We start from the raw sequence: 24,987 nt of genomic DNA on the forward strand, positions 1-24,987 counted from the left end.
TATATTGGGAAATCAAACAGTATATTTCATGAACAAAGCTTGAAAACATATACTGTCTTCCTTAAGACCAAATGAGGCTGCCCAACTTGATTAAAATTAAAACTGGTATAGTCTGAGGCTGGATGTCTCGCCCTGCTGATTGTCCTTCCCCCCTCAGCGCCTGTAAAAACTTACTTTCCACCTCCTGAAACATCCTGAAATTAACCAGCTTGAAAGCAAAAAGTTACTCTAAAACAAATTATATCTAATCTTTTTGAGAAATTTAAGGATAAACACAGAACTCTAATCTCAATCTATTACTATTATTTCTGCTAAAAGTAAGATAACTCGTGGCCAAGGGGGGAAAAAAAACAATTTATGATCTTTCTCTCGATGCAGTGGCCCTCTGACGGCACCCTGTCTTAATGGTACAAAGTCCAGGGCTTGGGACAGCTGGCTCCCCTCAGCCCCCTCCCTTTCAGTCATAGGCGGTCACGACCAAGATGACTTGTAGATTTCTAACTTAAAAACCAATGAGACATCAAGTTTAACATACATACACACTCAAAATCAATTCACTTGGGCACGGGCGAAAAAAGGGTGGAGAGGTACGTTTTTAAGCTAAAACACAGGGAAACTAACAGAAACACACTAAAGCAAGTTGGATGCAAACCCGGCCACAGAACTCAAAAGTGAAGCAGCCTTCGCGCCAGCAATACGAGCCTTAAAAAAAAAAAGTCTCGCACGTTCACAACAACACAACCGCCACAACACGCACACATATCCCAGCTGTAAAAGCGACAGCTCCAAGCTCCCTCCGCCCCGCCGCTGGGCTCTGGTTAGCTCCCGACCCCCTCCTGACCCCGGTCCGTGACTGCCCGTCCCCTGCCCTTCCCCCAGCAGATCTGCCCGCGAACGCTGGGGGTCCCCGGCGCTGGGCCCGGGGGTCCAAGGGAGCGGGGCCGGGAAGCAGCCGGAGGGAGCGCTCCTCCCGGTACCTGCTCCAGCCCAGGTCCCTCTCGCCGAGGCGCCCGCGACCCTCGCGGCCGCCCGGGCCCCTCCTCCGCCCTCCCGGCTCAGACGGCCCTGGCGAGGTCCCAACGCCGCCCCCACCCACCGGGAGCCCAGCGCATCCAAGAATCCCCTCCAACCCGGCGCCGCGAGAACTTACCACATGCAGCTCCACCTGGGAACTAACACATCAGGAGGGGTTTCTGCCCACTCCTCAAGCTACTCCCGCTCCATGCGGAATCCCCCGCTCCGGGGGCCCGAGGGTGGCTCCGAGGAGCGGGCTGGAGGCGAGACCGAAGCTAAGACTCCGCCGTCCTCTGCCTGCGCGTTCGGAGCATTATACAATGGTGGAGGAGGAGGAGGCGGCGGCGGCAGGCAGCGGAGGAGGAAGCGGGAGGCGGGCGGAGGGGGCGCCCTGACCGAGCTAGCGGCAGCTAGTGCTCTAGCACTCGCTGTGCAGGAGTGACGTGCGGCCAGCGAGCCTCCCGCGAGCTCCGGGCCCTGGGCTCAGCAGGCCCCACCCCTCGGCCCGCCCCGCCCCTCGGCCACCAGGCCCCGCCTCCTGCCGGGCCCCGCCCCCTCCCCCGGAGGTCCCGGGAGGCGCGATAAATGCCTAGCGGGGCCCCGGCCGCCCCAGGAGCAGGAAGGGGCAGGCGGAGCACGCGAGACGCCGGGTGGCAGCGCCGCCCACGGCTCCCTTCCCAGCCGGCGCGCCCTTGATTTTCTCTTAAGGGAAGGCTTAAGGAGCAGGGGAGAAGAAAAGAGACACTCCGGCCAGGGGACCACAACTAAACACCAAGAATCCCCTCACACCACTCATGCAAATGACGGAGCCGCTAGTGACAAAGGCCGCGGCGAGAGCCGCGCGCGCACAGCCCGCTGAGTCGCGCGACCGCAAATATGACAAGCATCTGAGCTATTCTGCAACTTGGGGCCGGTTAGCCGGGCAGGCAGGGTCCCGGGGGGAAATGGGGGGAGAGAAAATCAGACCCCAAGGCGCGGCGTCCACGCTGCCAGCGGGGCTTTCGAGACAGGCGTTCCGGGAGGGCGGGGGCGGCGCGCCCGCAGCTGAGACCCTCTCCGATGCCCCAGTCTCAGGACGCACGAGTGGCCCGCAGAGACGTCCGAATGACAGGATGGGTGGGGGCTCCAGCTGGAGCTGGAGACAGAAAATTCCCTTTGCGTGCAGTGGCCTCAGCCCAACACTTGAAATGGGTCACCAAGTCAAGAGTACCTTCGGAACAGGACGGAACCGAGTTGCATCCTTCGTGGCAGGCCGCGGCCGTGGTGCAGACCCGGCAGCCGGCCGCTTACCCTGGCAGAGCCCACGCAGGTAGGCAAGCCAGGGTTGGATACGCAGGGGATACCGAGGCGCAGTTTCACATTGATAGCCTTTTCTCTCTCCTTAAGAAAGCTTCTGCCTTGAGCTACTTACATTTAGCAGGGAAATTTATACTAGTTGGGAGAGGTTGTGTGTATGGTGCAAATTTAAAAGCCCTAGGAAAGGAGAGCTCCCCTAGAAAATTAATAACTATTTTAAAAATTACATGCACGTTCAGTGTAAAGATGTTACAAAAAGTAATTCAGGTACCTTAAAACTTTGGCTGCCACCCCAATCAATATCGCCTCAGATCTCTTTGGAGCTTAATGGTCCATTATACTAGTTATATTTAAGGATAATAAAGCTTTAAGACCTAACATAAAGGTGATTATAAGTCGTTAACATCAAGACAAGTTTAGACCTATTGGAACTGTTCAGTAATGATTTTTTATCCATCAAATCGATGATCTTACTGAAATTAAACCTGGGCTAAAATGTTGGCACATGGAACAATGTTTCTTGTTTTATCTTTCAAGGGAATGAAAAAGGCCCCTCAGTATAATTAAAAGCTTACACAGATTTTTCTTTAAGTATAACCAATGCCAAAAGCTAATTATTTGTGAATATCTTTGGAAAGTTTCATTACAGTGACATTCCAAATTACACATCGTGGAAGTAGTGCTCAAGGCCCTCAGCAAGTCCTGTTCAGTTTGTGCCTGGGTGGCATAATATTCAAACATTTTGCCATGAAGCCAAGATAATTTTTCATTTCTAGAGTTCTGCCTTTCAGAGAGGACACTAGCGACCAACAGTTCCCTAACAACCCACTCACTTATACTTGCAGCGCTCAGTTTAAGGAGAAGCCACTGACATAGAGGCTGCAGTATTCTCTTCCTGTGATATCTCTGTAGCAGAGGCCAGAGGCTCTGTTGAATTTAAAATAGATTGAAACTGTTGTTCATGAATTGAAGGGAGCAGCAAGTTAGACTTGCACAATTTTTGTGACGCTTGGATATTTTCTAGCAAATGAATTACCAAAAGAACTAAGATCAAAAAGACAATTTTTAAGTCTTCAGAGTGGACGCTTGATTCTGCTAAAGTAAGACTTTCTTCTCCTAAGATTCTGTGTGAAAGCAATCTAAGTTCTGGGGGAAAATGGTTTTCACCTTTCCACACTTTTGAAGGTAAATGTCTTATCAGTGCACATGTTATACATATAAGTCCCACTTCCCCCACTTCTAGATTCTGGCATCTTGTACCAAGAAGTCAAAGGATGAAGTGGCAGCTTCAACAGCTGCTGATGTAGTCCCACACCAGGTGGTTCATGGCCCCCTCCCCTGGGGCCAAGTCCCCCACAGGCCAGCAGAGCAATTTCTGCCTGGTCCTGGGAATCCAACACCATGAGGCTAAGGAAAGGCCCTCCTTGAGCTTTTGAAGTCAACTCCCTTCGGTATGCATGATTTAAAAAAAAAAAGTATGTATATATATATACACACACATATATACATACATATATATACACACACACATACATACATATATATATACATATAGTTTATTCCCAGCAAATGAACAAGAAGTGCTTAGTGAACACATAAGCGTGAATACATAAGTGTGGTTTTCACACTTTCACTCTCTGGAACATTTAAAAGTCCATTTAAAATAATCCTACCCTGAGGATTTAGAGTTTAGAGCTTCTCCCTCTCACTTTTACATACAAGAAATTAGGCCAGTCATCCACATTTAACTATCAGGAACATATCTGTTTAGGGAGAAAAGAAATATTGCTTTTGTAAGTATAGAACTGTGATGGTAATTTTTAAAAATACTCATGAGTTTAATTTCAGAGAGGTACTTCTCAACATTGCTTTGTAGTTCTGGGTACTAGTTTGCACTTCACTGCTTCTCTTGAAAGTTTCTGTGCCCTCACATCTTGCAAACAACCAGACTACTGCACTAACTGAAGGCCACTTTTAGCACTTAATTAGCATGCACCAAAGAATTGACACAAGGACAAGCTGCCTACATAAACTGAGAAAGACTTTACGACAGTTTTCAAGCTCATTCTTTCTCCTTTATTACATGTTACCTTTCAAGTTCCACATGAAATACTGGTAATAATCATCCATCTATATACCTTGGAAATATTGGTCTTATGCCCCTACTCCCTCAATTAATGTTTCAATTATTAAACACATTATATACAGCCAGCTGGGCTAAATAATCTTTTCATGGAAAATACAGAGATCCTAACTGAATGTGGACTTCCCATTCACTGATCACTGAAATCTATTAATAAATCTTCAAAATAAAGTCTGGAAGTCCCACATCACCTAACTGATTATCAAAGAGTTGATACAGGATACGATGATTTGTTAAACTAAACACTCTCACAAAGATGGCACGGACAGGTTCAGTACTTTTCAGCCACTAGCAAGTTAAAACTTCACGGTACCAAAGGAGCCAGTTAACTTCTCTACTACTGCAAATTCTTCTCCATCTCTTCGCCCTACTTGTCAGGTTTTTTCCTGCCTCTCCCTGAAGTCACGCTTCACAAGAAGAGAGCTTCAACTCCGGTGAAGGGCTGCTCTTGCAAAGCTTCCCTCATTGTTATTGGACTGCTTTGCAATGACTGCCCCTTATGTTCTGGAAGAGGGTCATGTTTCTGTTAGCAATACACGCCTTTTTCTCTCTTAAAAATCTGATAGTATTTAAATCCTAATTTGGAACAAAATCTTAATGATAATATTGGAAGAAAATGCTCTTAAAACCATTTTCTTTTTTCTGGCATTTTTGATTAGTCCCTTCTAACCATTTATAGAGGAGATGGCATCTGTTGAGCATGAACTTCCTCCCTTCTTCATTTGCCACTATTTTCCGGTATAATCCCCAGATAAATGGTGAAGCCCTCCTTAGACTCCAGCTCTTGCTTTCATCCTCTCTCAGCTGGAAAGTGAAGGCTTTGCCTGGTGACAACTCCAGTGCTCCCTTCCTGCCAGATGCCACTCCGCCAAGGCTTGGGGGGTGCTTCTCAGAAACCTCTCTCCTTGTCCCCAGTTCCCCACACGGCACTACTCTCCTGGTGGCCTCTGCAGGTTGACCCTGTACTTCCTGTCTATAAAACATTCTCCCTTCTTGAGCAGTTCACACTCTTCTCAAGGTACTCAGCACTCCGGGCTTCCCTAGAAAACTTCAATGAATGTTAGAAATCATGCAGCCTCCAGACCATCCTTGTCCCTGGGAACCAGCTTGGTGAGAGGAAGAGTCCTGGAGTAGGAGTCTGAAGATCTTGTACAAATAAATCTCTTAGCTATGATTAATCACTGACTTTTTAGTTTCTTAATCTGCTATGTCACAGATTTAGGATAATCACTGGTTCTGGTGAAAAGAACATAGGTGGTTGGTCAGAAGATCTCGGGTCTAGTTCCTCAGCCAGTCAGCAGTGAAGCTGAACCAGGGCCTTGACATCATGGGGCCCACGTCCACACCCCACAAAATGAGGCCCTAGGGCTCAAGGGTTTCTATAGCCCCTCCCCAGAACTAAGAGTCTATGAAAAGGTGACTACAATGGGGACTGCCTTCACAGAGGAGTTTAGAAGAATGTAAAACCAACTTCATATCCTATTTTCTGTGATACACATTCTCATATCTATTGTACAAATGATCTAAGATTATGTACCTTTATTTATTTATTTATTTATTTTTAATTTTTATTTATTTAGTTTTGGCTGCATTGGGTCTTCGTTTCTGTGCGAGGGCTTTCTCTAGTTGTGGCGAGCAGGGGCCACTCTTCATCGTGGTGCGCGGGCCTCTCACTATCGCGGCCTCTCTTGTTGCGGAGCACGGGCTCCAGACGCGCAGGCTCAGTAGTTGTGGCTCACGGGCCCAGTTGCTCCGCGGCATGTGGGATCTTCCCAGACCAGGGCTCGAACCCGTGTCCCCGGCATTGGCAGGCAGATTCTCAACCACTGCGCCTCCAGGGAAGCCCAGATTGTGTACCTTTAAATCACCTGTGAGTAAAGAGGTCATTTAAGAGAAGCACGGTGATTTGGGGAATGTAAATAACGTATTTAAACCACTTTTTGAAGTCTCAGCTGTAGAAATTCTACTTTGGGGAGTTAAAAAAAAAAGTCAAAGCTTAAATGTGTATAGATGCCCAGGAAATACCTCTAAGTTCAGGCTATGAAGTATCATTAAAAATAAACATGTGGGGCTTCCCTGCTGGCGCAGTGGTTGAGAATCTGCCTGCCAATGCAGGGGACACAGGTTCGAGCCCTGGTCTGGGAAGATCCCACATGCCGCGGAGCAACTGGGCCCGTGAGCCACAACTACTGAGCCTGCGCATCTGGAGCCTGTGCTCCGCAACAAGAGAAGGCTGCGACAGTGAGAGGCCTGCGCATCGCGATGAAGAGTGGCCCCCGCTCGCCGCAACTAGAGAAAGCCCTTGCACAGAAACAAAGACCCAACACAGCCAAAAATAAATAAATAAATTTATAAAAAATAAAAAATAAACATGTGGACAGAGAACTCAGTTTAAATGGAAACAGCGTATACAACAAAAAATGAATCAGCTCTTTGCCACTGTGAATTTTCATTGGTTTTCGGAGGAGACGTAACACTTAGGTAAGACTTATCTTAAATCTTTTAGTCACCAACGCAGAACTGTTCTTTAAAGACCTGTTGCCAGAATAAACAAGACATTTTCAAAATTATCCAACTGTCCAATAATACTTGCTTTAAATTGAAAAATATGTATTTTTAAATTAAAATTTTTTTATATTTAAAATTTCAGAAATGCAGAGTGAAAGTCAAGTAGGAAGAAACTAAGGGAAACATCTCAGATAAACACCAATGCTATATTAGATACACTTGTGTAACCAGTCAATTGTTTTCCTAAACATGCTCTAAATATTGAACAAAAGATTTTATCTTGCTGAGTAATATTTGTTTCAAAACTGCTTTCTTACAGAAGTCTTGTTTGAGGTATATGAAACTCCTTAAATGGGCAATTACCAGAGAAACTGGCTTTTAAGGAGAAAATAATAGTGTGAATGAGCTATATGTAACTTCCCTTTTTAAAAACAGAAGTTGAATCTGTAACACCAAATTTAGAAAGGAGAGTGGATGGCAGCAAATACCACGAGAATATCATCTATAGCATAGACGCCCACTGCCATTCTGTTCTGTTACAAATAAATGTACACTCTACAAACTCGAGTTTGCTCAAACAATGCATATATTTAATTGTCCCTAAAGATGATTCCTTTCAAAGAAAACATACATATGAGTCACATCAAATTTAAAAGACTCATTTAAGAAGTGCCAGATTCCCTGACTTTGACTACAGTGATTCATTTGGCCTCATTACACAGAGGGCAGCATAGTCCATACTGGGACGGTTGATAAATAGCTTTGTGGGAGTAGTATTGGTAATTTCAACACCATTTATATTTCCATTTACTTTCCTTTATGATATTAAAGCCAAATTATAAAGGTTGAAAAGAATTTTAATGAATCAGACATTCATTTTTAATCAGTCCTGATTTGTTATCACTTTAGAACTGTTAGACAACATGCTCTTAGTTTTAGTGATGAAAAAAAATAACAGCTATAAAGATAAAGACTCCAGGGCTTCCCTGGTGGCACAGTGGTTGAGAGTCCGCCTGCCGATGCAGGGGACACGGGTTCGTGCCCCGGTCCGGGAAGATCCCACATGCCGTGAAGCGGCTGGGCCCGTGAGCCATGGCCGTTGAGGCTGCGGGTCCGGAAAAAAAAAAAAAAAAAGATAAAGACTCCAGAATTACTATTTTCACATTATAGCCAAAAATGAAAAGTGAGAAAATAGAAACCTTTCCAAAGTTCATCAGATGAAAAGAACAGAATTAATGGGGAGATACACCATTTAGGGACAAGAATACTTAATACTATATAAATATCAATTCTCCCCAAAACTTATCAATAAATTAAATATGATTCCAACTTAAATCCCAATGCTCCCCTCTCCCCACCCATGGAACTTTAAAAGCAAATCCAGAAATCATCTGGAATAGCAAAGGGCAAAAGATAGCTGTAGTAAGTTTAAAGAACAAGATGGGAGATGTGTCCCATCAGATATCAAAGCTTATTATAAAGCTCTAGTAATTAAAACAGATTGGTGCTGGCAAGGGATATATAGATCAGTAGAATAGAATCAAGTGTGCAGAAACAGACCCACACATATACGGAAGCATAAAATATGACAGAGATGAGGTTACAGATCAGTGGGAAAGAATACGCTATTCAATAAATGACTAAAGGTCACCCAGTTACCTGCATGGAAAAAGAAAATTAAATGAGGTACCTGACATTTTTAGAAAAAATACATTTCAGGTGGACTAACATCTAAATATGTGAAACAAAACATTAAAACTTTTAGGAGAGAATATAGGAAAATATGTTTATAGGCTCAGGATAAGGAATGTGTGATTTCTGTCTGTCTCCTAAGATTCATTCTCTACTTACCTCTGCTTTGCCCCGTACCTTGAAATGTTGACCCCTATGGACTAAGCTTCTTTGCCAACTAGCTTCCAGCTGGATTCTTCAACAGGAAGGGACCAGAAAGAGACCAGTGGATCAGAGCGGAGAGAGGCTGGGGTATTTCTTCCCTGCTCCTTCCTGCTTTGGGCCCCCGTTAGAGCATCACCCATCCCTCCAAGACCACAGCTTCTGCAGGCAGCCCCTTGTCCAGGGTGCCACCTCTCACAGATTCTAGCAACACCATTTCCTCCCCTTTCCCCTTTAGACCTAAAGATAATAACAGCTTCCTACAGTTCTTGGTCTTCCATGCCTCAACTTTTGTCTCTCTGTCAAAAGTCCTTTTTCATTAAAGTCTCTTTAGTTGAATCACTTGAGTGGAATACTGTTTCCTGCCGAGACTTTGATTATTAAGAAACAAGACAGCCAATGCACATACTATAAAGAAAAAGACCAATAACTTTGATTATATTAAAAATTAAACATCTATTAAACAAAATATACTATAAACAAGATAAAGGCAAGCTAAAGACTGTTGAGTGATATATGTGATTCATATAAACAAAAGATTAATATTCAGAATTAATAAAGAACTGAATCAAATTGTAAAAAGTCATATAAACCCAATAGAAAAATGGGTAAAAGAGGAAGCTCAAATATCCAACAAATACGTGAAAAGATATTCAATCTCATCAGCAATAAGAAAAATGCAAATTACAAAAGGTTAGTTCGCAGCTATCAGATTGACCATTTTGGAGATAATGTGGCATTATCTAGTGGAGTTGGAGATGCACACACCCTGCCCACATACATGCAGTCTTTCTCAGCTAGGGTTCCATGAGAAAATAAGCCCTACAGAAAAGAATTCAAGTAACTATTTCCTCAGATCTCCCAAGGGTGATATAAAGGTAAGAACCAGTGGTGTGCTGGTAAATGTTTAACAGCTGGCTGGTGTGTGGGTGGGGAATGGGGAAAAAAGGAAAGAAGCCCTTATTTGTAGAATTTGCTGATTTCTGTGGTGTAAATAACCCACCATGGCTGATTTCAAGCCTCCCAACTGAACTGAAGAATTAGAAAGATTGGCGTAATCGCTCGCTCTTAGGAGCAGGTATCAGTCTCCAGCTCCAGCCCAACACGTGAACCATTCTAGACTTAGAGGACAGAAGATAATTCATTACATACAATAGATGCCTTAGGGTACTGGGGTTTAATTCTCTGGAAGAATTCTGGATGAGAAGGGCTAAATCTAGAATCTAGAGAAACTCTTGTTTTTATTCCCCATGGAAACATAGAAGAATGTTTATTGTAGCTTTGCTTGTAATAGCTAAAAATCAGAAACAACCTTAATGTTCATTAAGATGAGAATAAATTGATATACTTGAAAACTATGGTGGATAAGAAGTACTAAAGATACCAAATATCAACATGGTTAAATCTCAAAAACATAATGCTGAGTAAACAAGCTGTAAAGTATGTACAGTATAATATCATTTATATAAAATATTTTAATACATGCAAAACAATGCTATATATTGTTTACCAATACAGACATATGCAATTATAGAATAAAAACATTACAGACAAAAAACATTCAGGAAAGTGGTTGACTTTCGTAAATGGAGAAGAATACTGGAATCAGGGAGAGACACTATAAAGTTTAATTTCTTTTTAAAAACATGTAAAGCAAACAAATATGTTGTAATAAACAATTTAGATTTATTGTTTTAGATTTCATCACGTTAAAAAAATACATTTTTCCCTTTCTTCCATATGGTTCCCATGAAGTAGAACTTCGTAAGGTTTTGTCCCACAATTTCTAGTATCTATTAATAAAGCATTGGATAATATTTATATTTCATGCATTTATTTATCGTCCATTATTTCAGTAATAACTTAATTCCTTTTACTCATTTGATATATTGTCCGTCTTCTCTGTCTCTTAATAATAGACTGCAAAATTCAATGACGATGCTAGCGTAACCTAAAGGTTTTAATAGGAAGCCCAGCTGACAAGGCAGGTATAAGAGAATAATTGGTTTAAAGCCAGTATTGGGGGTATATTTCTCACCTGCCAGGCAGCTTCTATCATACTAGAAGGGATAAAACCTTCCTTACAGAATATGTAAGGCTTCCTGTTACTTCCTTAATATACCAAATAATGCATTTAGCACTAAAAAGCGAAATCTTTTCTTTTGTTTTAAAAAACAATGGAAACACACTTCCCCCGTGAACTATCTTTCACGTGGTGTTCAGGTGACCACTTACTGCCACACCAAATGCATTCTGCGTCTCTCTTCTTTGCGTCCCTCGATAGGAGGTTACAGGACTGAAGCCCACGCACTCTCTTGACCTTGATGTTGTCTCAGTGCATGGGTAGCGTGACTTTGTTTTCAGAGATTCTCTTGAAATAAGCCTATGTTTTAAATACACACTTTTCTGCTTGCTAGCAGGCATTCTGAAGCTAGGTGGTTCTAAATAAAGAACTCTAGTCAACAACAGGAAATAACTCCCACAGAAAAAAGGGGCCGAATACAAACTCTCACCAACTCTTGTACACAGTTCACAACGGCCTTTTGTTCCAGGCACATTAAGCCTGAAATCTTTACTTTTCAGAGCATGTTTGGGCCTTTGCAGAGCAATTAAACCTTCCTTTTCCTTTCGCTGGTGTCCTTGCCTTCTTCTCTCCGAGAAAGTTAACCTTACAACTGACTTCTTACTATGAGGTAGCAGATCAGAAAATGGAACAGTTTCTATTCTGAAACTCAACATTTTTTTCTTAATGGAGCTTCTCAAGGGGAAAAAAAATCAACTCTCAGTTTAAAACTCACTTTTCCTTCTAATACACAGAATACCACGTAAACACACATATATATGTCCCAAAGGAATATGTTCATCTGCAGTGTATGTTTCTAAATCTATCAACGAAGACATAATCATATCAACCCATAAATCTAGTGATGGGTTATCAACACTTTGCCAGTGACATTTCAGCAAATCAATGCATCTAGAAGATACATTTATAGTCTATGCAAAGGCTCCCATCTTGAGTCTTTAGTGAAAAAGAGGGAGAAAAATCTAGGTCCCAAGCCAACCAAACAGACATCTGAAGGATGGTTTTTAAAGTCCCAGTGACTCCTACTGGGACAGAATGGTGGCATTCAACTACAGTACAGCATGGGTACTCCAGACAAGAAAATGCGGCTGAGTAAAACAGCTTAAATATGACTGCAGACTGGTATTTCTTCCTCTCCTATACACTCAGCCTTGCCCTCTCTACTGGCTCCGTCCTGCAGTCAATAAATTGCAGACTCAATGTTCTCTCTCTTCACTTATAGAACAAGAAACAATCCTACCCTGCTTCAATGGTGCAGGAATGTTGGTGGCTACTTCTGTCTTTACCCTTCACAGCTTTAGTCCCACCTACTTCCTCTGGCTTCTGCAGAAAAACTATATTGACCACCCCCAGAAAAGAGCACCAGTGTCCCCTAAGTGCCAAGCCAATGGACATTTCCTCTTATGACTGAGCCTCTCTCTATATAGCATTTGACATTAATGACCACCTCCAACCATTTCTTTCAGTAACTCTGGCTGAACTATAGTCAGTCTCCTGGTTCCTATCTCTCTGTCCACTTGCAGTTTCCTTGCCTGGCTCCTCTTCCTCTGACCACCCTATAAACCTACAGTTCTGTACTTAAAAAAAAAATCACCCCCTATTGCAATTTGGGACGAAGATTACAAAGGTGAGTGGGGAATGGGGATGGTTAGTTAGGATATCAGAATCTTCAGGAAAATTTGGAGACATGGGTGTTTTGAAAATATTTTACCAGTTGATAATCACTATCTAAATGTTTGTATTCCCTATGGTTTTGTTTCGCTCCCTCTTCTCTTCTTCTCATCCTATAAATTCTCCCTGGGCAACCTCACCCACTCTCAGGGGATCTGTATGCTAAAGATTCATAAATCAATAATCACATTCCAGACCTTTCTCTTTGAGGTTCATATCTGACCTTTATATATATGAGACCATACATATTGTCATTTGTCAGGGTCATTCCTAGTTTATGCTTGTCCTGGCATAATTAGTAATAACACCCTGCTTCAATCTCAAAATGGTCCTGGGTTGAACAATCAAAGTATATAATTAGCCTATTTCTATCCCATTGCCTATTAGACATCTCCACTGGGTATCATAAGGGCATCTCCAACTCACAGCACATCTAAAATTGTCCTAATTTTATCCTCCTTAAATCTGCTCCTCCTCCTGAATGCCTAAATATGGTTAAGGTACCAACAAGGTACCCCTGATGTCTAAGTTGGAAATTTAAGATTCAAAGTATCTTCTCTCATATTTAAAATTTATTTATTTATGTATTTATTTTTGGCTGTGTTGGGTCTTCGTTGCTGTGCTAGGGCTTTCTCCAGTTGCGGCGAGTGGGGGCCACTCTTCATTGAGGTGCGCGGGCCTCTCACTGTCGCGGCCCCTCCCGTTGCGGAGCACAGGCTCCAGACGCGCAGGCTCAGTAGTTGTGGCTCACAGGCCCAGCCGCTCTGCGGCATGTGGGATCTTCCCGGACCAGGGCACGAACCCGTGTCCCCTGCATTGGCAGGCGGACTCTCAACCACTGCGCCACCAGGGAAGCCCCCTTCTCTCATATTTAACGAGACATAAAGACCGGTCAATTTTCTCTCTTAAATATTTTTCAAATATGTCCCCTTCTCTCCATTTTTACCACCACTGCCCTAGTCAAGACCCTAATATCTTTCACTTTGATTATTGCAACAGTCCATCTCCCGACTTTCAGTCCTAGATATTCTCCTCTAATCCATCTACACCACCTACTGTGTAACAGGTAGCATGCTAGGTACAAGAAATACAAAATGAACAAGAGATGCTCCCACTGAGTTCACAGGGTAGACTAACTCATCACTGTGACACAGTGGGTCACGTGGCAATAGAGACATGCGCAGGGTGACAACAGACACACACGAGTGGCCACAGAGCCTGGCCAGTGTGAAAACAGGGAGGTAGTGATGGATTTTAGGGTAAATGGGAGTGAGTCAAGGTCATTAAAGGCAGATGGAGCTGCAGAGATGGGGAGGTGAGAAAAAGCAGAGGATGTGGGTGCGGATCTGAAGCGTAAATCGCAAGCAGGGAATAACAATAAACAGGCCCAGAGAGTCTGACTGGGCACGTCTAGGAAGGCCTTGGATACCACATTAAAGGGTCTGGCCTTTATGTTCTGAAGGTGGTGAGGAGTCATTAAAAGATGTTCCGGAGATTTCCCTGGGGGCCCAGTGGTTCAGACTCCGTGCTTCCACTGCAGGGGGCACGGGTTTGATCCCTTGTCGGGGACTAAGATCCCACATGCCACGTGGTGCAGCTGAAATAGAAAAAAAAGACTTCCCATGGGGGAGAGGCACAATATGATTTTTATTTTAGGACGTTAATTCCACATCTATTCCTGAACTTGAGAGAATGATCCTAAAATTTATTAAGAATAACCAACAAATGAAAAAATAAAATGAATATTAAAGAAGGTATTAAAAAGCTGTAATAATTAACAGAGTTGGGTTCTGGCAAAAGAAAAATATAAATGCATCTACAATTGAAAAACTTGAAACAGACCTTAGTATAAAGATTTAGTATAGGGCTTCCCTGGTGGCGCAGTGGTTGAGAGTCCGCCTGCCGATGCAGGGGACACGGGTTCGTGCCCCGATCCCGGAGGATCCCACATGCCGCGGAGCGGCTGGGCCCGCGAGCCGTAGCCGCGGAGCCTGTGTGTCCGGAGCCTGTGCTCCGCAACGGGAGAGGCCACAGCAGTGAGAGGCCCGCGTACAGCAAAAAAAAAAAAAAAAAAAAAAAAAAAAAAAAAAAAAGATTTAGTATATTCTAAAGATAGCGTTGTTAGTGCAATAGTTTATGATTTAAGGGGAAAAATGGATGTTAGATTCTTGTATTGTGTGACAATATGGAAAAAACACAAGAGATTAACTAAATAATAAAACATATTTTTTAAAATGTAAGAGAACTAAAAAAATTACAGATGAATAATTGATCTTAGAAGGAGACAAGATTTTTCCAAACACAAAGCAAAAAAGGGACTATAAAATTAAAATGGATTAAAAAACTATACATCAAGAAACACCATAAGCAAAATTAAAGGAAAAATGACAAACTTGGAAAAATATCTGCAAACCAGATAACAAAGACTTAGTAACCTAACCTAACCTAATTTTATGAATCAATTAGAAAAACAACAATACTACAATAGGAAACACAGAAATTAAATTAGCAAAACGGGCAAAGGACAAAAGCTGATGATCACCGAAGGAAGACATGCATGAAAAAACAAAGACAAATGCACCTAATCAGAGCAGTACAAATTAGAAATATAACTGCTACACACCAAGCTGGCTACAGGTGTGTTAAAACTGATAACAATGTGAGGGCACAGTGGACAGGCTGGGTCATAGCCACTGATGGGAGTGTCAATGAATTCAACCTTGGGAAGGCAGGGTTTGGACATCTGTATCAAGAACCTTTTAAAATGTCCATATCCTGTACTGTGGTCATTTCATTTCTAGGAATTTACCCCACAGAACTAATCAGAGCTGTGTATAAAGAATATATTCATTCAACAAATATTTATTGAATGACCACTGTATCCTAGGTTCTAGGAGTTGGGAATGTGGCAGCAAACAAAACACACCAAAATCCCTGTTCTCACGGCTCTTACATTCCAGTGAGGGGAAAGAGAGAAAATAAGATAAATTAGTAAATTATATGGCGTATTGGAAATTAGGTGCTCTAGGGAAAAGTAAAACAGGGAAGAAGGATGGGGAATGTGTGCTTGGGTGTGTATGTGTGGGGTGGGGGCAATTCTGAAGAAGTGGTTTAGAAAAGCCTCGCAGAGAGGATGACATTTGAGTAAAGATCTGAAGGAGGTGAAGACCCAAGCCAAGCACAGTTTTCCTGGCAGAGGGAACAGAAAATGCGAGCAGGGCTGGAGTCGGGCATGTGCCTAAGGGTTCAAAGACATCAAGACAGAGGGGAGTAGGGCCTCCCTGGTGGCGCAGTGGTTGAGAGTCCGCCTGCCGATGCAGGGGATACGGGTTCGTGCCCTGGTCTGGGAGGATCCCATATGCCGCGGAGCGGCTGGGCCCGTGAGCCATGGCCGCTGGGCCTGCGCATCCGGAGCCTGTGCTCCGCAACGGGGGAGGCCACAACAGTGAGAGGCCCGCATACCGCAAAAAAAAAAAAAAAAAAAAAAAAAAGACAGAGGGGAGGAGTGGGGGTGGGTGGGAGGAGAGAAGGTACAGGGAGGAGGGGCAGGGTGTAGAGGGCCTTATATGCCAATGCAATGACTTTGACTTTGACCTTAAGTCAGATGGGAAGCAATTACTGCAGTACTCTTGGCCCCTAACCGTGTATCTCAAGATACTGGCCAGTGATCCTTTTAAAACAAAAGTCAGGTCACATCACTCCTCTCTTAAAACCCTCCGGTGGTGGTGACTACGTTGTAATGATTGACTTGTTTAGTGCTGCTTTGAGTTTTTAATCTCTTCAAGTGTGCCCAAAACTCTAATATTTGAAAATGTGCTACTAATACTACACGACAGAGAATCACTGTCTGGGTCAGTGTAATGGTTAAGAGCCTGAGCTTTACAGTTAAGGCAGATCTGCCACTTACGAGCTTTTCACTTGTGCACCTTGGGCATGTTTCTCAATCTCTGATTCTTAACTGTAAAAAGGGGGAAATATTACCCACTCCACAGTGTTATAAATATTAAGAAAATGCTTTTTTTTTTCAAAGTGAAGGGTGCCCACTGGTGGCACATGAGGTGATTTAAAAAGGTATCGATACGAAGAGAACTGGCACTAAAGAATCATCTTTGGAGGGGGGAGGCACCAGCTAGATGAAAGGTAAGTGTTGTTTGAGGGACGAGAAAGTTTCCCAGGAGGAGGAGAACAGGGGAGCGTTTTGAGACAGTACTCGAGGTTTCCTGCCGTCTGGCCTCCCTTGATGGGTGATGCAGTTCCAGCTAATTGGGTAGAAGGGGAAAGTCTGCTGGGAGCCCTGGGAAAGAATTTTTCCTCTCTGATTAAAAAATGAGGGACACAAGAGCATGCAGGAAGAGCTCTTTTTCTCTCTCATGGCTGTGTGAGGATGTGGTTCCTGGAGCTATGGTAGCTATCCTGTGTGCATGTTAGAAGGGTAAGGACTGAGGGTGATAGGGTAGAAGTCAAGGTGGAGCCTGGGTCCTCGAGGACATCACTGAGCCAATGAGCTGATGAGAACAACTGGCTCTAGGGCTACTCACCTCCAGACTTCCGAGGGAAACAACAGACGGCCTTATGAGTCTGTTTGTAACCACAGGTGAGGTCCGAGGACACAGGCCACTCAATCACCAAGGGAATGGTTTAACCCCACATTCTTAGACCCCGCCCAGCTCTGCTAAAACAGTATCTTTGTGGGAGGGCTTAAGAATCTGTATTTTATACTTCCCAGTTGTACTGGTTTCCCATTGCTGCTATTTCCTATTACCATAAACTTAGTGGCTTAAAATGACTCAAATTTATTCTCTTACAGTTCTGGAGGTTCAGAAGTCTAAAATTGCAGTGTTGACAGCTCTGCATTCCTTTGGGAGGCTTCAAGGCAGAATCTGTTTTCCTGTCTTTTCCAGCCTCTAGAGGCTACCTGCACCCCTTGGTTTGTGGCCTCTTCTTCCATCTTCAAAATATACTACTCCAACCTCTGCTTCTGTCGTCCCATCTCCTTCTTCTGCCTCTGACCTTCTTGCCTCCGTCTAATAAGGACGCTTATAACTATATGGAGCGCAGCCAAATAATCCAGGATAACCTGGACAACAAGGGTCTCAAGATCCTTAATTTAGAAACATTTGCAAAGTCTCTTTTACCATGTAAAGTAACATAGGTGGGGAAGGAGGGCACTATTCTGACTACCACATCAATTGACTACAGGGCCATTAAAAATCATAAATTTAAGCCACTATTTGTTGACCTGCATGTGAACGCATCTAAATAAATCACTTGCTGGTCATAAAAACTTGAGCCAGTGGTTCTGAATGGGAGCAGAGGTGGTGGAAGGGTGTGGAAGATGGGGAAAAGGGTTGGGGAAAGCTATGCATGTTAGAATTATTTGGGATCTTTTTCCAAAATATAACCTGGGTCCTGCCCAGACCTATGGAAATGGGATATCCAGGTAAAGGGAACATGCAAGTCTGGGTGAACAAGCTTCCCTAGGACATTCAGCTACAACCCCTGGCTAAAATAACCTCTAACTATGCTGTAGTTTTCTCATCTGTAAAATATTAAAAAAATACACAAACACACACACACACACACACACACATCCTGCCTATCTCTCATGATCATGTTGAAGGGACGTTGAAGAATTTATTATTTTTTTTTTGGCCACGTGGCATGTGGGATCTTAGTTCCCCCGACCAGGGATCGAACCCGTGCACCCCCTGAAGTGCGGAGTCTTAACCACTGGACCACCAGGGAAGTCCCTTGAAGAATTTTATAATTGGTAACGAGCTAGATAAGTACCCCTGGTGATTATTAGAGGAAACTGAGGCAGACTGTAAAGGTGGTGTCGGGCAAAACGATTCATTCAGGGAGACTCCAGTTACTCAGAACCAACAAAGCAAGCAGAAATAAATCCTTGAGAAAAAAAGAAGAAATCACAAAGCCCATGCACCAACCTCATGCATTATCATGTACTTCCTGAGTGTCTATTTAATCTTAAAGATGATTTTATTTATTTGTTCCCACAAAGCATAGACTGTAAATGGGAATTAGAGGGGAGAATGGATTTAAAAAGAAGCAAATTGATACTAGCACAAAAAAAGAAAACAAAAAGAAAAAGAAAAAGGCAGCTAACAATTAGAAATCAGGGTTGGGGGGATTAAAAAATGTCGATACAAGAGCTCAAAAAATTTAGTGTGGGAGATCATTTAGAGGCAAATAGCACTATGCCCCTCACTAGCCCTGCCCTAAAGGGCTCTGTATTCCAACAGAATACCTAAGCAATTTAAATGATCCTGAATCATGAAGAAAAGGTACCATTATGCTCAATGTTTTCTGTGGGAGAAATGTAATAATAAAACAACAGTATAGGGAAATGATACAGGGAAAGATTTTTATTGAACAAGCTTACATTAAACAAATTTGGGTACTTAAAGAGAAACTTCAAACATCTGTATAAAAAATGTACATGTATAGAATGCCTGTATGCTATATAAAAATATGCCACTGCACAAACCATAGCTGCTGTAAATCTAAACATAAGCTCTGCTGATGTGAAGGAAGTCCTCACACAGCATAAGAGCCCAGGAAATCTGTGTTGTCCGAGAGACTAAAATAGACGTTGTCACCTGCCTGGATGAAGGATGGTGTTAGATTGGTCCATCTGCTGGCTGTGGAGTATACAATAACAATACCGCACCTTTGAATCTGTATAATTACTTATTTATACACATGATAAAGCACGTTGACATCACTATCTTAGTTGCTCCCCACATCCTAAAGCCCCAAGTAGCCCCAGCTACTACTATTCTGTTTTACACTTGAGGAACTGAGGTTCAAAGAAAACTTTCTCAGGATGCCACAATGACCAAGCAGCAAAGCCTAGATTCCAGATCCAGTTTTTATTTTCAAATTTACATTACTGCAAATACCACTTCACTTAACCATCTAATGAAGACTCTCTGCCAAAGCACATTTCTGAAAATAGATTCAGATGGGAACTTTAAGCATGGTGATCTATCTATCCATTTATTTATCTACCTACCTATTTATAAAGCAGCAAATTTTTTTTTTTTTTTTTTTTTTTTTTTTGCTGTACGCGGGCCTCTCACTGCTGTGGCCTCTCCCGTTGCGGAGCACAGGCTCCGGACACACAGGCTCCGCGGCCATGGCCCGCGGGCCCAGCCGCTCCGCGGCATGTGGGATCTTCCGGGATCGGGGCACGAACCCGTGTCCCCTGCATCGGCAGGCGGACTCTCAACCACTGCGCCACCAGGGAAGCCCAAAGCAGCAAATTTTTAACGTATCTTTTAAAAATACATCTTATCTTTTTCTTTTCAATATGCCCACACACTGGCTAAGTTTCTATAAACAGCTTTAGGTCAGAGTGAGATTTTATGACTGAATCTTAAACGTTAAGTAAATAGAAAATACTAAGACGGTCTAAGTTAATAAACGAAATCATTAGCTCTAAAAACAAAAAGCTCAAAATGTACAGATTTCACAAATATTTGGTTGCTATATGAAATGCTGCAGTTATTCCAAAGGTGTATTTTACTTTTGTTTATATTTCTTGTGGACTACTACGCTTCCATGCAATTTCAACCCACATATGTTGATGACACACACGGAGCTTAAAATACGATGATACCTCAGGCTGCCACAGTCATGCAGCTCAGTGGTATACCTGTCGGATGTGAAGCTGAACTCTGCGTAATGTACATTCACGCTCTTCTGCCGGCACCAAGCATTGCTCTAACTCCAGCAAAGCATATTCATCCACCTCCAACCCACCCTCCCACTTGAAGGAGAGCACATGCTGTGAAACTGAAGTAAACAGAAAAAGATTATGGAAAGCATCCTTCGTGAGAAGTCATCTTTTCCACATTAACAGTAAAAAAGTCTTCACTATGAGTTAGGCCACTTTTATTTATTTTTTTTTTATTTTATTATTTTTTTTTTTTTGCGGTACGCGGGCCTCTCACTGTTGTGGCCTCTCCCATTGTGGAGCACAGGCCCCGGACGCGCAAGCTCAGCGGCCATGGCTCATGGGCCCAGCCGCTCCACGGCATGTGGGATCTTCCCAGACTGGGGCACGAACCCGTGTCCCCTGCATCAGCAGGCGGACTCCCAACCACTGCACCACCAGGGAAGCCCTAGGCCACTTTTATACCATTATCTTTTGGCTCTTTGCAGAGAAACCAAAGTACAAAATACAGAGTATTTTGAGATTATTTAACATATAATTAAGCAAACCATAGTCAAGATTTTCTGACATGTCTAAGAACACTAACTTTGGAGTCAAATAGTCCTGAGACAGACAGGGTTTCAAGTTCCAGCTTGACCATGTGCTGGCGATCTGACCTTAGGCAAGTTGTTTAAGCCTCAGTTTTCTCAACTGTAAAAAGGAGACAGAATCAGGACCTGAGGCATGGTGTTATCACGTGGGTAAGTGAGATTATGTATGTAAAGATGTTAGCACAGCCTCTGAAAATGATAAAGAAAGGTAGCTCTTTTTGTTATTAATAATTACTTAGATAATGCTCATTAAATTCAATACTGGGCCAGCGATCACTGGTGTTGCAAGGAGAGCTCCCTTGTTCCTCCCCAGCATCGCTGCCAAGTATGGTGAATCTTATGTACAGGTTTGGGATACACACTGGAGATTAGATGGAGCTCCACTCACTTCAGACATTAGGTAAGACTGGAGCACAGGAAAAAGACATTTTTATTGAATAAATCTCATCATCTGTACATTCAAAATGTACCTCTGTCCCTGCAATTCAATATAAAACCAACCCCACCTTTTTTTTTCTTTGTCTAACAAAACATTTACTGACTGTCCACTGTGTCAGGTCCCAGGCTAAGCTTAAGAAAAGAACTGGGAGAATGTAAGATCTCTGGATTGTTAATTATTTGTAATTTCCTCCTCCTTGTCACTTTGCTTTAATTATATTCTGATGGGAAGGTGTGTACATAACAAAGCATAATAAAGACTAAGAAAGATCAGCTACTTTCTTCAATGGCTTTAAAATATAAGTAACAGAAGCAACCAGCATGTCTCTTCCTACTTTCATTGCTATAACTAGGCTATAATTCTTTTTCCACCTAAAAAAAATGCCATTAATGTTTTGGCAAGTGAACCCAAAGAAATGGAGAATGTACACAAAACATGTAGAAAGCTTTAAGTCTCATTAGGAGTGGAGATACCCATCTTTCTTTAATACCCATTATACCTCTGTGCAACTGAAACTCAGATCTCAAATCTCAATCTCTTGAGTTGCTCTGAAAAATGCTGGTGCTCATCACAGACACAGATATCTCCATTGGCCATGCTTCTATTCTGTTTCATAGATTATAGGCTTGAATGGTATATTAGGATTTACACTTGGCTGTAAGTAAAGAAATGCTAACAGTGTGAAATGACTTAGAGCTTATTCTTTGTTCTCATGAAATTAGAAGTCTAGGGTTGGGCAGCTCAGGACTGGAAAGATGGCTCAAAGGTACCTGTTCCACCATCCTCATGATGCTGAGGGTCATAAGAAGGCTGCTATCCACTAGCTATTTCATCTACATTCTATGTAAGAATAAAGTCAAAAGTCTTGTCTTCATGAGGCTTTGTCTTTTTATTCAAGGCATGTTCTCCCCAGGGACCTCTACCCACATCTCATGGACCAGAACAGAGCAGAACGTAGCCATCTCATCTAAAAGGGTGTCAGAACATCAAGTGTTTTAGCTTAGCACAGAACTACCCCAAATAACTTCAGAGTTCTCTTAAAACAGAATAAGGAGGAGAGGATTCTGGGAAGATGGTAGAGTAGGAAGCACCAGGAATCTATCTTTCCACCTAGACAACAAATGGGGGGGCAGAATCTGAATGATGTAACTATTTTGGGACTCAGAAGTCTGTTGAAGGTTTGCAAGTTCCAGGGAAAGACTAATATGGTAAATTGCAGTAAATTCTGGTTACTTTCAGTCAATTACAGCTCTTAGCACAGTAGCATTTAGCTACCCTCCTACCCCCAGATATGCACATGCTCCTGGAGCAGCTTGCAAGCAGCTTACAAGAGCTAGGGGAGCAAAAAGAACCCCGTCCTCTAAATATTAGGGGTCTGAGCTCTTATTGTTGCTTCTGATGACATTAGTGCAGACAAAGAGGTGGCAACCATTGTTGCTGCACCTGCTCCCCCGCATCCCCACCACATTGTCACAAGCCTCTCCCCCTGAAGTGACTTTCCAGGGGATTTAAAGGGCCAGAACCTACCCCTCCCCACCTTCATTTTTCACTTACCCTAGACATTAAAGACTAGGACATTAAAAAAAAAAACCTGTAATATACAGGGAAAATAAGAACATAACCGTGTACGCCCAGAGAAAGGCTCAGAAAAGACCTGAGAAGACCTTAAATTTACACCTCAGGTTGATCTTGGCCTACCACATTCTAAAAAACAAAAATGATAAAGAAAAATACAGGAAACCTTGAGGAAGAGGGAGAATCTGATTTCCAAAGTCATCACATTATTAGATTCAAATGTCCAGTGTTTGACAAAAAAATCACAAGGCATTCAATGAAACGGAAAAATATGACCCATTCAAAGAAAAAAAATAATCAACAGAAACTGTCCTTGAAAAAGACCTAATGGAGATATACTAGACAAAGACTTTAAAACAGTGCTTTTAAAATGTTCAAAGAACTAAAGGAAGATGTGGAGAAAGTCAAGAAAATGATGTGTGAACAAAATGGAAATTTCAATAATGAGAAAGAAAACCTAAAAAGGAAACCAGAAAGAACTTCTACGGTCAAAAAGTAATATAACTTAAATAAAAAATTCACTAGAAAGATTCAAAGGCAGATTTGTGTAGAAGGAAGAATCAGCAAACTTGAAGACGGGACAATGGAAATGATCAAATCTGAGAACAGAAAGAAAAAAAACATTGAAGAAAAGTGAACAGAACCTAAGGGACCTGTGGAGCACCATCAAGTGGACCAACATGTGCATCGTGGGAGTCCCAGAAGAAGAGACAGAGAAAAGAGAGAATATTTGATGAAATAATGCTGAAAATTTCCCACTTTGATGAAAGCCATGGATATAAACATCCAAGAAGCTCAAGAAACTCCAGGTAAGATGAACTTAAAGAACTACTTATTATAATAAAACTTTCAAAAGACAAAGACAAAGAGAGAATCTTGCAGGCAGCAAGAGATAAGCAAATCATTACATACAAGGGATCCTCAATAAGATTATCAGCACATTTCTCATCAGAAACTTTGGAGGCCAGAAGACAGTGGGCTGATATATTCAAAGTGCTAAAAGGAAAAAAAAAAAAAAAACTGTCAACCAGGAATCCTATATCTGGCAAAACTGTCCTTCAAAAGTGAGGAGAAATTAAGACCTTCCTGGATAAACAAAAGCTGAGGGAGTTCATGATGACTAGGACTGTCTTGGAACCACTGATCAAGGGGGTCCTGCAAGGTGAAATGGAAGAACACTAGACAGTAACTCAAAGTCATATGGAGAAATAAAGATCTCAATACAGGTGAACACATGGGCAAATGTAAAAGCTAGTGTTATTGTAAAAATGGTTTTTAATTGAACTTTTTGGTTTTCTACATGATTTAAGAGACTAATAGATTTAAGAAAAAAAACAATTATTAGTGTAAAAGCTAGTATTACTGTAACTTTGGTTTGTAACTCCAAATCTTGTTTTCTCTACAATTTAAGAGACTGGTGCATTTAAAAGAATTATTAGTTCATGTTTGGGGGCACACAATGTATAACGGTACAATTTTGCGACATCAGTAACTGAAAGGGGTTGGGAAGGAGCTATAAAGGAGCAGAGTTTTTGTATGTTATTGAAGCTAGGTTGGTATAAATTCAAATTAGAATGTTATAACTTCAGGATGTTAAATGTAATCCCCATGGTAACCACAGAGAAAATAGCTATAGAAAATACACAAAAAGAAATGAGAAGGGAACTTAAACATTTCACTGTAAAAAAAATCAACTCAACACAAAAGAAGACAGTAATACAGGATATGAGGGACAAAATCTGTAAGTCATATAGAAAGCAAATACCACAATGACAGAAGTCCCTTCTTTATCAATAATTACTCTAAACTGGTTGCATTTCTATAAACAAACAATGAACAATCTGAAAAAGAAATTACAAAAACAATTCCATTTATAGTAGTATCAACAAGAATAAAATACTTGGGAATTAACTTAATCAAGGAGGTGAAAAAGACTTGCACAATGGAAACTACAAAACATTGCTGAAAGAAATTAAAGAAGGCATAAATAAATGGAAATGCATCCCATGTTCATGGATTGAAAGACAATATTGTTAAAATGTCAATACTACCCAAAGTAACCTACAGATTCAATGAAAT

At 42.1% G+C, this 24,987-nt stretch overlaps 1 protein-coding gene across 2 annotated transcripts in view; it reads right to left on the reverse strand.

The window, feature by feature from the left end:
• The window catches only part of SERTAD2 (SERTA domain containing 2), a 117,674-nt gene that overhangs the window by 21,110 nt on the left and 71,577 nt on the right, over positions 1 to 24,987 (reverse strand). The window contains exon 1 of one of the 2 annotated variants that reach the window (XM_082642133.1): positions 1,151 to 1,472. The exons of the other annotated variant lie outside the window; for it this stretch is intronic. The gene's annotated coding sequence lies outside the window, so the exon portion shown is untranslated. Of the gene's footprint in view, positions 1 to 1,150; positions 1,473 to 24,987 lie in introns of those variants that run through there. 2 annotated transcript variants of the gene reach the window in all.

Source organism: Mesoplodon mirus, assembly GCF_964341445.2.
Source record: "Mesoplodon mirus genome assembly, chromosome: 14".
In the NCBI taxonomy this organism is placed as follows: Eukaryota; Metazoa; Chordata; class Mammalia; order Artiodactyla; family Ziphiidae; genus Mesoplodon; species Mesoplodon mirus.